The 12,015-nt window shown below is 39.5% G+C and overlaps 1 protein-coding gene and 31 non-coding genes across 32 annotated transcripts in view; 1 reads left to right on the plus strand and 31 right to left on the minus strand.

Moving 5' to 3' along the window:
• fhdc1 (FH2 domain containing 1) overlaps positions 1–12,015 on the plus strand; it is a 73,905-nt gene that overhangs the window by 41,011 nt on the left and 20,879 nt on the right. The window lies entirely within an intron of this gene.
• Positions 134–204, minus strand: trnag-gcc (transfer RNA glycine (anticodon GCC)). The gene has a single exon. It is a non-coding gene; the product is annotated as a tRNA-Gly (tRNA).
• On the minus strand, positions 582–652 carry trnag-gcc (transfer RNA glycine (anticodon GCC)). The gene has a single exon. It is a non-coding gene; the product is annotated as a tRNA-Gly (tRNA).
• Positions 806–876, minus strand: trnag-gcc (transfer RNA glycine (anticodon GCC)). Its single transcript has one exon. It is a non-coding gene; the product is annotated as a tRNA-Gly (tRNA).
• trnag-gcc (transfer RNA glycine (anticodon GCC)) lies at positions 1,254–1,324 on the minus strand. The gene has a single exon. It is a non-coding gene; the product is annotated as a tRNA-Gly (tRNA).
• On the minus strand, positions 1,478–1,548 carry trnag-gcc (transfer RNA glycine (anticodon GCC)). The gene has a single exon. It is a non-coding gene; the product is annotated as a tRNA-Gly (tRNA).
• trnag-gcc (transfer RNA glycine (anticodon GCC)) lies at positions 1,702–1,772 on the minus strand. Its single transcript has one exon. It is a non-coding gene; the product is annotated as a tRNA-Gly (tRNA).
• Positions 2,150–2,220, minus strand: trnag-gcc (transfer RNA glycine (anticodon GCC)). The gene has a single exon. It is a non-coding gene; the product is annotated as a tRNA-Gly (tRNA).
• trnag-gcc (transfer RNA glycine (anticodon GCC)) lies at positions 2,374–2,444 on the minus strand. Its single transcript has one exon. It is a non-coding gene; the product is annotated as a tRNA-Gly (tRNA).
• On the minus strand, positions 2,598–2,668 carry trnag-gcc (transfer RNA glycine (anticodon GCC)). Its single transcript has one exon. It is a non-coding gene; the product is annotated as a tRNA-Gly (tRNA).
• trnag-gcc (transfer RNA glycine (anticodon GCC)) lies at positions 2,822–2,892 on the minus strand. The gene has a single exon. It is a non-coding gene; the product is annotated as a tRNA-Gly (tRNA).
• On the minus strand, positions 3,046–3,116 carry trnag-gcc (transfer RNA glycine (anticodon GCC)). Its single transcript has one exon. It is a non-coding gene; the product is annotated as a tRNA-Gly (tRNA).
• trnag-gcc (transfer RNA glycine (anticodon GCC)) lies at positions 3,270–3,340 on the minus strand. The gene has a single exon. It is a non-coding gene; the product is annotated as a tRNA-Gly (tRNA).
• Positions 3,718–3,788, minus strand: trnag-gcc (transfer RNA glycine (anticodon GCC)). The gene has a single exon. It is a non-coding gene; the product is annotated as a tRNA-Gly (tRNA).
• On the minus strand, positions 3,942–4,012 carry trnag-gcc (transfer RNA glycine (anticodon GCC)). Its single transcript has one exon. It is a non-coding gene; the product is annotated as a tRNA-Gly (tRNA).
• Positions 4,166–4,236, minus strand: trnag-gcc (transfer RNA glycine (anticodon GCC)). Its single transcript has one exon. It is a non-coding gene; the product is annotated as a tRNA-Gly (tRNA).
• Positions 4,390–4,460, minus strand: trnag-gcc (transfer RNA glycine (anticodon GCC)). Its single transcript has one exon. It is a non-coding gene; the product is annotated as a tRNA-Gly (tRNA).
• Positions 4,614–4,684, minus strand: trnag-gcc (transfer RNA glycine (anticodon GCC)). The gene has a single exon. It is a non-coding gene; the product is annotated as a tRNA-Gly (tRNA).
• On the minus strand, positions 4,838–4,908 carry trnag-gcc (transfer RNA glycine (anticodon GCC)). The gene has a single exon. It is a non-coding gene; the product is annotated as a tRNA-Gly (tRNA).
• trnag-gcc (transfer RNA glycine (anticodon GCC)) lies at positions 5,286–5,356 on the minus strand. Its single transcript has one exon. It is a non-coding gene; the product is annotated as a tRNA-Gly (tRNA).
• Positions 5,510–5,580, minus strand: trnag-gcc (transfer RNA glycine (anticodon GCC)). Its single transcript has one exon. It is a non-coding gene; the product is annotated as a tRNA-Gly (tRNA).
• trnag-gcc (transfer RNA glycine (anticodon GCC)) lies at positions 6,406–6,476 on the minus strand. Its single transcript has one exon. It is a non-coding gene; the product is annotated as a tRNA-Gly (tRNA).
• Positions 6,854–6,924, minus strand: trnag-gcc (transfer RNA glycine (anticodon GCC)). Its single transcript has one exon. It is a non-coding gene; the product is annotated as a tRNA-Gly (tRNA).
• Positions 7,078–7,148, minus strand: trnag-gcc (transfer RNA glycine (anticodon GCC)). The gene has a single exon. It is a non-coding gene; the product is annotated as a tRNA-Gly (tRNA).
• On the minus strand, positions 7,302–7,372 carry trnag-gcc (transfer RNA glycine (anticodon GCC)). The gene has a single exon. It is a non-coding gene; the product is annotated as a tRNA-Gly (tRNA).
• Positions 8,198–8,268, minus strand: trnag-gcc (transfer RNA glycine (anticodon GCC)). Its single transcript has one exon. It is a non-coding gene; the product is annotated as a tRNA-Gly (tRNA).
• On the minus strand, positions 8,646–8,716 carry trnag-gcc (transfer RNA glycine (anticodon GCC)). The gene has a single exon. It is a non-coding gene; the product is annotated as a tRNA-Gly (tRNA).
• Positions 8,870–8,940, minus strand: trnag-gcc (transfer RNA glycine (anticodon GCC)). Its single transcript has one exon. It is a non-coding gene; the product is annotated as a tRNA-Gly (tRNA).
• On the minus strand, positions 9,094–9,164 carry trnag-gcc (transfer RNA glycine (anticodon GCC)). Its single transcript has one exon. It is a non-coding gene; the product is annotated as a tRNA-Gly (tRNA).
• Positions 10,662–10,732, minus strand: trnag-gcc (transfer RNA glycine (anticodon GCC)). Its single transcript has one exon. It is a non-coding gene; the product is annotated as a tRNA-Gly (tRNA).
• trnag-gcc (transfer RNA glycine (anticodon GCC)) lies at positions 10,886–10,956 on the minus strand. Its single transcript has one exon. It is a non-coding gene; the product is annotated as a tRNA-Gly (tRNA).
• trnag-gcc (transfer RNA glycine (anticodon GCC)) lies at positions 11,334–11,404 on the minus strand. Its single transcript has one exon. It is a non-coding gene; the product is annotated as a tRNA-Gly (tRNA).

The raw sequence follows: 12,015 nt of genomic DNA on the forward strand, positions 1-12,015 counted from the left end.
CCGAATCCAGAAATTACACCAAGGTAAAAACCAACAAAACAATATTTTCAATAAGGATTTTGATCCCATCCAAATGATTACAAACTACTTAAAACAGTTGATGTAGCAATCGTTAAACGCAGATGATAATGCATGCATTGGCCGGGAATCGAACCCGGGCCTCCCACATGGCAAGCGAGAATTCTGCCACTAAACAACCAATGCTTGTATGTACACATTATGGTCCGAATCCAGAAATTACACCAAGGTAAAAACCAACAAAACAATATTTTCAATAAGGATTTTGATCCCATCCAAATGATTACAAACTACTTAAAACAGTTGATGTAGCAATCGTTAAACGCAGATGATAGTGCATGCATTGGCCGGGAATCGAACCCGGGCCTCCCACATGGCGAGCGAGAATTCTGCCACTGAACAACCAATGCTTGTATATACAAATTATGGTCCGAATCCAGAAATTACACCAAGGTAAAAACCAACAAAACAATATTTTCAATAAGGATTTTGATCCCATCCAAATGATTACAAACTACTTAAAACAGTTGATGTAGCAATCGTTAAACGCAGATGATAATGCATGCATTGGCCGGGAATCGAACCCGGGCCTCCCACATGGCAAGCGAGAATTCTGCCACTAAACAACCAATGCTTGTATGTACACATTATGGTCCGAATCCAGAAATTACACCAAGGTAAAAACCAACAAAACAATATTTTCAATAAGGATTTTGATCCCATCCAAATGATTACAAACTACTTAAAACAGTTGATGTAGCAATCGTTAAACGCAGATGATAGTGCATGCATTGGCCGGGAATCGAACCCGGGCCTCCCACATGGCAAGCGAGAATTCTGCCACTGAACAACCAATGCTTGTATATACAAATTATGGTCCGAATCCAGAAATTACACCAAGGTAAAAACCAACAAAACAATATTTTCAATAAGGATTTTGATCCCATCCAAATGATTACAAACTACTTAAAACAGTTGATGTAGCAATCGTTAAACGCAGATGATAATGCATGCATTGGCCGGGAATCAAACCTGGGCCTCCCACATGGCAAGCGAGAATTCTGCCACTAAACAACCAATGCTTGTATATACAAATTATGGTCCAAATCCAGAAATTACACCAAGGTAAAAACCAACAAAACAATATTTTCAATAAGGATTTTGATCCCATCCAAATGATTACAAACTACTTAAAACAGTTGATGTAGCAATCGTTAAACGCAGATGATAGTGCATGCATTGGCCGGGAATCGAACCCGGGCCTCCCACATGGCAAGCGAGAATTCTGCCACTGAACAACCAATGCTTGTATATAAAAATTATGGTCCGAATCCAGAAATTACACCAAGGTAAAAACCAACAAAACAATATTTTCAATAAGGATTTTGATCCCATCCAAATGATTACAAACTACTTAAAACAGTTGATGTAGCAATCGTTAAACGCAGATGATAGTGCATGCATTGGCCGGGAATCGAACCCGGGCCTCCCACATGGCAAGCGAGAATTCTGCCACTGAACAACCAATGCTTGTATATACAAATTATGGTCCGAATCCAGAAATTACACCAAGGTAAAAACCAACAAAACAATATTTTCAATAAGGATTTTGATCCCATCCAAATGATTACAAACTACTTAAAACAGTTGATGTAGCAATCGTTAAACGCAGATGATAATGCATGCATTGGCCGGGAATCGAACCCGGGCCTCCCACATGGCAAGCGAGAATTCTGCCACTAAACAACCAATGCTTGTATGTACACATTATGGTCCGAATCCAGAAATTACACCAAGGTAAAAACCAACAAAACAATATTTTCAATAAGGATTTTGATCCCATCCAAATGATTACAAACTACTTAAAACAGTTGATGTAGCAATCGTTAAACGCAGATGATAATGCATGCATTGGCCGGGAATCGAACCCGGGCCTCGCACATGGCAAGCGAGAATTCTGCCACTAAACAACCAATGCTTGTATGTACACATTATGGTCCGAATCCAGAAATTACACCAAGGTAAAAACCAACAAAACAATATTTTCAATAAGGATTTTGATCCCATCCAAATGATTACAAACTACTTAAAACAGTTGATGTAGCAATTGTTAAACGCAGATGATAGTGCATGCATTGGCCGGGAATCGAACCCGGGCCTCCCACATGGCAAGCGAGAATTCTGCCACTGAACAACCAATGCTTGTATATACAAATTATGGTCCGAATCCAGAAATTACACCAAGGTAAAAACCAACAAAACAATATTTTCAATAAGGATTTTGATCCCATCCAAATGATTACAAACTACTTAAAACAGTTGATGTAGCAATCGTTAAACGCAGATGATAGTGCATGCATTGGCCGGGAATCGAACCCGGGCCTCCCACATGGCAAGCGAGAATTCTGCCACTGAACAACCAATGCTTGTATATACAAATTATGGTCCGAATCCAGAAATTACACCAAGGTAAAAACCAACAAAACAATATTTTCAATAAGGATTTTGATCCCATCCAAATGATTACAAACTACTTAAAACAGTTGATGTAGCAATCGTTAAACGCAGATGATAATGCATGCATTGGCCGGGAATCGAACCCGGGCCTCCCACATGGCAAGCGAGAATTCTGCCACTAAACAACCAATGCTTGTATGTACACATTATGGTCCGAATCCAGAAATTACACCAAGGTAAAAACCAACAAAACAATATTTTCAATAAGGATTTTGATCCCATCCAAATGATTACAAACTACTTAAAACAGTTGATGTAGCAATCGTTAAACGCAGATGATAATGCATGCATTGGCCGGGAATCGAACCCGGGCCTCCCACATGGCAAGCGAGAATTCTGCCACTGAACAACCAATGCTTGTATATACAAATTATGGTCCGAATCCAGAAATTACACCAAGGTAAAAACCAACAAAACAATATTTTCAATAAGGATTTTGATCCCATCCAAATGATTACAAACTACTTAAAACAGTTGATGTAGCAATCGTTAAATGCAGATGATAATGCATGCATTGGCCGGGAATCGAACCCGGGCCTCCCACATGGCAAGCGAGAATTCTGCCACTGAACAACCAATGCTTGTATATACAAATTATGGTCCGAATCCAGAAATTACACCAAGGTAAAAACCAACAAAACAATATTTTCAATAAGGATTTTGATCCCATCCAAATGATTACAAACTACTTAAAACAGTTGATGTAGCAATCGTTAAACGCAGATGATAATGCATGCATTGGCCGGGAATCGAACCCGGGCCTCCCACATGGCAAGCGAGAATTCTGCCACTAAACAACCAATGCTTGTATGTACACATTATGGTCCGAATCCAGAAATTACACCAAGGTAAAAACCAACAAAACAATATTTTCAATAAGGATTTTGATCCCATCCAAATGATTACAAACTACTTAAAACAGTTGATGTAGCAATCGTTAAACGCAGATGATAGTGCATGCATTGGCCGGGAATCGAACCCGGGCCTCCCACATGGCGAGCGAGAATTCTGCCACTGAACAACCAATGCTTGTATATACAAATTATGGTCCGAATCCAGAAATTACACCAAGGTAAAAACCAACAAAACAATATTTTCAATAAGGATTTTGATCCCATCCAAATGATTACAAACTACTTAAAACAGTTGATGTAGCAATCGTTAAACGCAGATGATAATGCATGCATTGGCCGGGAATCGAACCCGGGCCTCCCACATGGCAAGCGAGAATTCTGCCACTAAACAACCAATGCTTGTATGTACACATTATGGTCCGAATCCAGAAATTACACCAAGGTAAAAACCAACAAAACAATATTTTCAATAAGGATTTTGATCCCATCCAAATGATTACAAACTACTTAAAACAGTTGATGTAGCAATCGTTAAACGCAGATGATAGTGCATGCATTGGCCGGGAATCGAACCCGGGCCTCCCACATGGCAAGCGAGAATTCTGCCACTGAACAACCAATGCTTGTATATACAAATTATGGTCCGAATCCAGAAATTACACCAAGGTAAAAACCAACAAAACAATATTTTCAATAAGGATTTTGATCCCATCCAAATGATTACAAACTACTTAAAACAGTTGATGTAGCAATCGTTAAACGCAGATGATAATGCATGCATTGGCCGGGAATCGAACCCGGGCCTCCCACATGGCAAGCGAGAATTCTGCCACTAAACAACCAATGCTTGTATATACAAATTATGGTCCAAATCCAGAAATTACACCAAGGTAAAAACCAACAAAACAATATTTTCAATAAGGATTTTGATCCCATCCAAATGATTACAAACTACTTAAAACAGTTGATGTAGCAATCGTTAAACGCAGATGATAGTGCATGCATTGGCCGGGAATCGAACCCGGGCCTCCCACATGGCAAGCGAGAATTCTGCCACTGAACAACCAATGCTTGTATATAAAAATTATGGTCCGAATCCAGAAATTACACCAAGGTAAAAACCAACAAAACAATATTTTCAATAAGGATTTTGATCCCATCCAAATGATTACAAACTACTTAAAACAGTTGATGTAGCAATCGTTAAACGCAGATGATAGTGCATGCATTGGCCGGGAATCGAACCCGGGCCTCCCACATGGCAAGCGAGAATTCTGCCACTGAACAACCAATGCTTGTATATACAAATTATGGTCCGAATCCAGAAATTACACCAAGGTAAAAACCAACAAAACAATATTTTCAATAAGGATTTTGATCCCATCCAAATGATTACAAACTACTTAAAACAGTTGATGTAGCAATCGTTAAACGCAGATGATAATGCATGCATTGGCCGGGAATCGAACCCGGGCCTCCCACATGGCAAGCGAGAATTCTGCCACTAAACAACCAATGCTTGTATGTACACATTATGGTCCGAATCCAGAAATTACACCAAGGTAAAAACCAACAAAACAATATTTTCAATAAGGATTTTGATCCCATCCAAATGATTACAAACTACTTAAAACAGTTGATGTAGCAATCGTTAAACGCAGATGATAATGCATGCATTGGCCGGGAATCGAACCCGGGCCTCGCACATGGCAAGCGAGAATTCTGCCACTAAACAACCAATGCTTGTATGTACACATTATGGTCCGAATCCAGAAATTACACCAAGGTAAAAACCAACAAAACAATATTTTCAATAAGGATTTTGATCCCATCCAAATGATTACAAACTACTTAAAACAGTTGATGTAGCAATTGTTAAACGCAGATGATAGTGCATGCATTGGCCGGGAATCGAACCCGGGCCTCCCACATGGCAAGCGAGAATTCTGCCACTGAACAACCAATGCTTGTATATACAAATTATGGTCCGAATCCAGAAATTACACCAAGGTAAAAACCAACAAAACAATATTTTCAATAAGGATTTTGATCCCATCCAAATGATTACAAACTACTTAAAACAGTTGATGTAGCAATCGTTAAACGCAGATGATAGTGCATGCATTGGCCGGGAATCGAACCCGGGCCTCCCACATGGCAAGCGAGAATTCTGCCACTGAACAACCAATGCTTGTATATACAAATTATGGTCCGAATCCAGAAATTACACCAAGGTAAAAACCAACAAAACAATATTTTCAATAAGGATTTTGATCCCATCCAAATGATTACAAACTACTTAAAACAGTTGATGTAGCAATCGTTAAACGCAGATGATAATGCATGCATTGGCCGGGAATCGAACCCGGGCCTCCCACATGGCAAGCGAGAATTCTGCCACTAAACAACCAATGCTTGTATGTACACATTATGGTCCGAATCCAGAAATTACACCAAGGTAAAAACCAACAAAACAATATTTTCAATAAGGATTTTGATCCCATCCAAATGATTACAAACTACTTAAAACAGTTGATGTAGCAATCGTTAAACGCAGATGATAGTGCATGCATTGGCCGGGAATCGAACCCGGGCCTCCCACATGGCGAGCGAGAATTCTGCCACTGAACAACCAATGCTTGTATATACAAATTATGGTCCGAATCCAGAAATTACACCAAGGTAAAAACCAACAAAACAATATTTTCAATAAGGATTTTGATCCCATCCAAATGATTACAAACTACTTAAAACAGTTGATGTAGCAATCGTTAAACGCAGATGATAATGCATGCATTGGCCGGGAATCGAACCCGGGCCTCCCACATGGCAAGCGAGAATTCTGCCACTAAACAACCAATGCTTGTATGTACACATTATGGTCCGAATCCAGAAATTACACCAAGGTAAAAACCAACAAAACAATATTTTCAATAAGGATTTTGATCCCATCCAAATGATTACAAACTACTTAAAACAGTTGATGTAGCAATCGTTAAACGCAGATGATAGTGCATGCATTGGCCGGGAATCGAACCCGGGCCTCCCACATGGCAAGCGAGAATTCTGCCACTGAACAACCAATGCTTGTATATACAAATTATGGTCCGAATCCAGAAATTACACCAAGGTAAAAACCAACAAAACAATATTTTCAATAAGGATTTTGATCCCATCCAAATGATTACAAACTACTTAAAACAGTTGATGTAGCAATCGTTAAACGCAGATGATAATGCATGCATTGGCCGGGAATCGAACCCGGGCCTCCCACATGGCAAGCGAGAATTCTGCCACTAAACAACCAATGCTTGTATATACAAATTATGGTCCAAATCCAGAAATTACACCAAGGTAAAAACCAACAAAACAATATTTTCAATAAGGATTTTGATCCCATCCAAATGATTACAAACTACTTAAAACAGTTGATGTAGCAATCGTTAAACGCAGATGATAGTGCATGCATTGGCCGGGAATCGAACCCGGGCCTCCCACATGGCAAGCGAGAATTCTGCCACTGAACAACCAATGCTTGTATATAAAAATTATGGTCCGAATCCAGAAATTACACCAAGGTAAAAACCAACAAAACAATATTTTCAATAAGGATTTTGATCCCTTCCAAATGATTACAAACTACTTAAAACAGTTGATGTAGCAATTGTTAAACGCAGATGATAGTGCATGCATTGGCCGGGAATCGAACCCGGGCCTCCCACATGGCAAGCGAGAATTCTGCCACTGAACAACCAATGCTTGTATATACAAATTATGGTCCGAATCCAGAAATTACACCAAGGTAAAAACCAACAAAACAATATTTTCAATAAGGATTTTGATCCCATCCAAATGATTACAAACTACTTAAAACAGTTGATGTAGCAATCGTTAAACGCAGATGATAGTGCATGCATTGGCCGGGAATCGAACCCGGGCCTCCCACATGGCAAGCGAGAATTCTGCCACTGAACAACCAATGCTTGTATATACAAATTATGGTCCGAATCCAGAAATTACACCAAGGTAAAAACCAACAAAACAATATTTTCAATAAGGATTTTGATCCCATCCAAATGATTACAAACTACTTAAAACAGTTGATGTAGCAATCGTTAAACGCAGATGATAATGCATGCATTGGCCGGGAATCGAACCCGGGCCTCCCACATGGCAAGCGAGAATTCTGCCACTAAACAACCAATGCTTGTATGTACACATTATGGTCCGAATCCAGAAATTACACCAAGGTAAAAACCAACAAAACAATATTTTCAATAAGGATTTTGATCCCATCCAAATGATTACAAACTACTTAAAACAGTTGATGTAGCAATCGTTAAACGCAGATGATAGTGCATGCATTGGCCGGGAATCGAACCCGGGCCTCCCACATGGCGAGCGAGAATTCTGCCACTGAACAACCAATGCTTGTATATACAAATTATGGTCCGAATCCAGAAATTACACCAAGGTAAAAACCAACAAAACAATATTTTCAATAAGGATTTTGATCCCATCCAAATGATTACAAACTACTTAAAACAGTTGATGTAGCAATCGTTAAACGCAGATGATAATGCATGCATTGGCCGGGAATCGAACCCGGGTCTCCCACATGGCAAGCGAGAATTCTGCCACTAAACAACCAATGCTTGTATGTACACATTATGGTCCGAATCCAGAAATTACACCAAGGTAAAAACCAACAAAACAATATTTTCAATAAGGATTTTGATCCCATCCAAATGATTACAAACTACTTAAAACAGTTGATGTAGCAATCGTTAAACGCAGATGATAGTGCATGCATTGGCCGGGAATCGAACCCGGGCCTCCCACATGGCAAGCGAGAATTCTGCCACTGAACAACCAATGCTTGTATATACAAATTATGGTCCGAATCCAGAAATTACACCAAGGTAAAAACCAACAAAACAATATTTTCAATAAGGATTTTGATCCCATCCAAATGATTACAAACTACTTAAAACAGTTGATGTAGCAATCGTTAAACGCAGATGATAATGCATGCATTGGCCGGGAATCGAACCCGGGCCTCCCACATGGCAAGCGAGAATTCTGCCACTAAACAACCAATGCTTGTATATACAAATTATGGTCCAAATCCAGAAATTACACCAAGGTAAAAACCAACAAAACAATATTTTCAATAAGGATTTTGATCCCATCCAAATGATTACAAACTACTTAAAACAGTTGATGTAGCAATCGTTAAACGCAGATGATAGTGCATGCATTGGCCGGGAATCGAACCCGGGCCTCCCACATGGCAAGCGAGAATTCTGCCACTGAACAACCAATGCTTGTATATAAAAATTATGGTCCGAATCCAGAAATTACACCAAGGTAAAAACCAACAAAACAATATTTTCAATAAGGATTTTGATCCCATCCAAATGATTACAAACTACTTAAAACAGTTGATGTAGCAATCGTTAAACGCAGATGATAGTGCATGCATTGGCCGGGAATCGAACCCGGGCCTCCCACATGGCAAGCGAGAATTCTGCCACTGAACAACCAATGCTTGTATATAAAAATTATGGTCCGAATCCAGAAATTACACCAAGGTAAAAACCAACAAAACAATATTTTCAATAAGGATTTTGATCCCATCCAAATGATTACAAACTACTTAAAACAGTTGATGTAGCAATCGTTAAACGCAGATGATAGTGCATGCATTGGCCGGGAATCGAACCCGGGCCTCCCACATGGCAAGCGAGAATTCTGCCACTGAACAACCAATGCTTGTATATACAAATTATGGTCCGAATCCAGAAATTACACCAAGGTAAAAACCAACAAAACAATATTTTCAATAAGGATTTTGATCCCATCCAAATGATTACAAACTACTTAAAACAGTTGATGTAGCAATCGTTAAACGCAGATGATAATGCATGCATTGGCCGGGAATCGAACCCGGGCCTCCCACATGGCAAGCGAGAATTCTGCCACTAAACAACCAATGCTTGTATGTACACATTATGGTCCGAATCCAGAAATTACACCAAGGTAAAAACCAACAAAACAATATTTTCAATAAGGATTTTGATCCCATCCAAATGATTACAAACTACTTAAAACAGTTGATGTAGCAATCGTTAAACGCAGATGATAATGCATGCATTGGCCGGGAATCGAACCCGGGCCTCGCACATGGCAAGCGAGAATTCTGCCACTAAACAACCAATGCTTGTATGTACACATTATGGTCCGAATCCAGAAATTACACCAAGGTAAAAACCAACAAAACAATATTTTCAATAAGGATTTTGATCCCATCCAAATGATTACAAACTACTTAAAACAGTTGATGTAGCAATCGTTAAACGCAGATGATAGTGCATGCATTGGCCGGAAATCGAACCCGGGCCTCCCACATGGCGAGCGAGAATTCTGCCACTGAACAACCAATGCTTGTATATACAAATTATGGTCCGAATCCAGAAATTACACCAAGGTAAAAACCAACAAAACAATATTTTCAATAAGGATTTTGATCCCATCCAAATGATTACAAACTACTTAAAACAGTTGATGTAGCAATCGTTAAACGCAGATGATAGTGCATGCATTGGCCGGGAATCGAACCCGGGCCTCCCACATGGCGAGCGAGAATTCTGCCACTGAACAACCAATGCTTGTATATACAAATTATGGTCCGAATCCAGAAATTACACCAAGGTAAAAACCAACAAAACAATATTTTCAATAAGGATTTTGATCCCATCCAAATGATTACAAACTACTTAAAACAGTTGATGTAGCAATCGTTAAACGCAGATGATAATGCATGCATTGGCCGGGAATCGAACCCGGGCCTCCCACATGGCAAGCGAGAATTCTGCCACTAAACAACCAATGCTTGTATGTACACATTATGGTCCGAATCCAGAAATTACACCAAGGTAAAAACCAACAAAACAATATTTTCAATAAGGATTTTGATCCCATCCAAATGATTACAAACTACTTAAAACAGTTGATGTAGCAATCGTTAAACGCAGATGATAATGCATGCATTGGCCGGGAATCGAACCCGGGCCTCGCACATGGCAAGCGAGAATTCTGCCACTAAACAACCAATGCTTGTATGTACACATTATGGTCCGAATCCAGAAATTACACCAAGGTAAAAACCAACAAAACAATATTTTCAATAAGGATTTTGATCCCATCCAAATGATTACAAACTACTTAAAACAGTTGATGTAGCAATTGTTAAACGCAGATGATAGTGCATGCATTGGCCGGGAATCGAACCCGGGCCTCCCACATGGCAAGCGAGAATTCTGCCACTGAACAACCAACGCTTGTATATACAAATTATGGTCCGAATCCAGAAATTACACCAAGGTAAAAACCAACAAAACAATATTTTCAATAAGGATTTTGATCCCATCCAAATGATTACAAACTACTTAAAACAGTTGATGTAGCAATCGTTAAACGCAGATGATAGTGCATGCATTGGCCGGGAATCGAACCCGGGCCTCCCACATGGCAAGCGAGAATTCTGCCACTGAACAACCAATGCTTGTATATACAAATTATGGTCCGAATCCAGAAATTACACCAAGGTAAAAACCAACAAAACAATATTTTCAATAAGGATTTTGATCCCATCCAAATGATTACAAACTACTTAAAACAGTTGATGTAGCAATCGTTAAACGCAGATGATAATGCATGCATTGGCCGGGAATCGAACCCGGGCCTCCCACATGGCAAGCGAGAATTCTGCCACTAAACAACCAATGCTTGTATGTACACATTATGGTCCGAATCCAGAAAATACACCAAGGTAAAAACCAACAAAACAATATTTTCAATAAGGATTTTGATCCCATCCAAATGATTACAAACTACTTAAAACAGTTGATGTAGCAATCGTTAAACGCAGATGATAATGCATGCATTGGCCGGGAATCGAACCCGGGCCTCCCACATGGCAAGCGAGAATTCTGCCACTGAACAACCAATGCTTGTATATACAAATTATGGTCCGAATCCAGAAATTACACCAAGGTAAAAACCAACAAAACAATATTTTCAATAAGGATTTTGATCCCATCCAAATGATTACAAACTACTTAAAACAGTTGATGTAGCAATCGTTAAATGCAGATGATAATGCATGCATTGGCCGGGAATCGAACCCGGGCCTCCCACATGGCAAGCGAGAATTCTGCCACTAAACAACCAATGCTTGTATATACAATTTATGGTCCGAATCCAGAAATTACACCAAGGTAAAAACCAACAAAACAATATTTTCAATAAGGATTTTGATCCCATCCAAATGATTACAAACTACTTAAAACAGTTGATGTAGCAATCGTTAAACGCAGATGATAGTGCATGCATTGGCCGGGAATCGAACCCGGGCCTCCCACATGGCAAGCGAGAATTCTGCCACTAAACAACCAATGCTTGTATATACAAATTATGGTCCGAATCCAGAAATTACACCAAGGTAAAAACCAACAAAACAATATTTTCAATAAGGATTTTGATCCCATCCAAATGATTACAAACTACTTAAAACAGTTGATGTAGCAATCGTTAAACGCAGATGATAGTGCATGCATTGGCC

This window comes from Urocampus carinirostris, chromosome 8 (genome assembly GCF_059441175.1).
Source record: "Urocampus carinirostris isolate Australia breed hairy pipefish chromosome 8, RoL_Ucar_1.0, whole genome shotgun sequence".
NCBI classification, from domain to species: domain Eukaryota; kingdom Metazoa; phylum Chordata; class Actinopteri; order Syngnathiformes; family Syngnathidae; genus Urocampus; species Urocampus carinirostris.